Source organism: Hordeum vulgare, chromosome 7H, assembly GCF_904849725.1.
Source record: "Hordeum vulgare subsp. vulgare chromosome 7H, MorexV3_pseudomolecules_assembly, whole genome shotgun sequence".
Taxonomy (NCBI): domain Eukaryota; kingdom Viridiplantae; phylum Streptophyta; class Magnoliopsida; order Poales; family Poaceae; genus Hordeum; species Hordeum vulgare.
This window is the reverse complement of record NC_058524.1, coordinates 557700880-557702782: the sequence shown is the minus strand read 5'-3', so window position 1 is coordinate 557702782 and position 1903 is coordinate 557700880.

The following is a 1903-nucleotide window of genomic DNA, read 5'->3' as shown; positions in this document are numbered from 1 at the left end:
AATCATACTGCACACATGAATGAATTGGATTAATACATTATAGATTCATATATACCATGTCGAAGGATCTAAATGAACAATCTCAATTTCAAGTAGGCTTACCTCATATTCTTCGTCGTCACTATAATCTGGATCGTACGGGTCGAACCCAGTAAAGGCCAGCTTCATCTTTTTTTCCCCATCCATCATCCTCCTGAATATACAATTACATCCATCACTAGTAAATACAGAAGCCAATTCAAAATTTAGAGATGCACACATGACACATTGATCATAGAGCTAATATACTAGGGTTATTTGCATTTTCCATTGTCATGCACACACATTGAACAACAGAGCTAATATAACTACATATTGTGGACAAATTTATATACTAATGAATCAAATAACTTCTTAATCAATGGATTCCATTTGGGCATATGACATTCAAAACCCCAATATGCGTAGCATTCAAAAACAAATCTAATAGGGACCCAATCTAATAAGCATACATGTGTGTAGCATTAAAAACCCAATTTGTGTACCAATAAAAACAAATATAATAAGCATACATATGTGTAGCATTGAAGCACAGAGATCCCTATCTCTCATATAGATCTATCTAGCATTTTTGCAACGAAAAAACCCCCATCCCCCCATATAGAAAATCCCGGCCCATCCGTCAAACCAACTACTCTAACCATCTGTACTACCGTATGAATCACAATCTAACCAATGCAACTAACTCTACAAGCTAATATCTTAAATAATGCAACTAACAAGCAAGTGCAAATACCTCCTGCTCCTCGCTAGGTTGCGCATCGCAGGGTATCAGGATGGAGTGCGCCGCTCGACGCCGCCACCTTCTGCTCCGGTAGCACTGAGGCGGAGAGCGCCACCTCCTTCTCCACACCCGCCTCGATTGCGAGTTTCCCCGCACCGCCGTGGACGCCACCAACATCCTTCACTTCATCCGCGGTCACCGCCCCTTCAACTCTATTACATCTCCGGCCGCTGCGCCGGCGTCGCCATGAGCTTCCGCCATCGGATAGATGGAGGCGATGAAGGTTAGGAAGAGTATGCGGTGGGAGACAGCGAGGCCGCAGTGGAGGAGAGCGAGATGATGTCAGTTGGGGAGAGGAAGACGATGCGGCAGGGAGGGGATTTGCGGAAATGGTAGGGGTGATGCGCTTGGAGGTGGTTCCCCCTCTTTATACGATTGGACGTTTCGGGCATGTCCCATCGACTGCCCCCATCGACACGTGCTACCCCATGACCGCGGTCAGTTGCATGCGCCTTACGCGGCCCCACTGGTCAGAGTTAACGGTCAAAGCATTGACCTGACGACAACGTCCGTTGTAACCTGTTTTGAGGGATTCAAGCAAGGGAGTGGGGAAAGTGAGCAAAAGTTAAGAGTGTGGGGATGAATGAGTAGAACTAACGAATGAGGGGCACATAAATAAAAATCCCTTAATTCTATGACCATTTGCCACTCTTGGATTTTGCCTTCGAAGTTATTGATCTTTATAGAACCGAAGAGATAAACCCCCTCGACAACATATGGGCCTTCCTATTTGGAGAGGAGTTTACTTGCAAAGAATCTGAAACGAGAATTGTCGAGAAGCACTAGATATCCAACATTCAATTCTCATTTTTGCATTCCCTTATCGTGCCATGTTTTAACTTTTCTTTTAATAACTTGGCATTTTCATAGGCTTGCGTCCTCCATTCATCTATTGAGCTAATATCAAATAAACTCTTTTCACCGACAAGTTTAAAGTCATAATTGAGTTTTTTAATTGCCCAATAAGCTTTATGTTCTAACTCGAGAGGCAAATCATAAGTTTTTCCATAGACCCTTTTATATGGAGACATCCCCATGGGATTTTTATAAGTAGTTCTATAAGCCTATAAAGCCTCATCA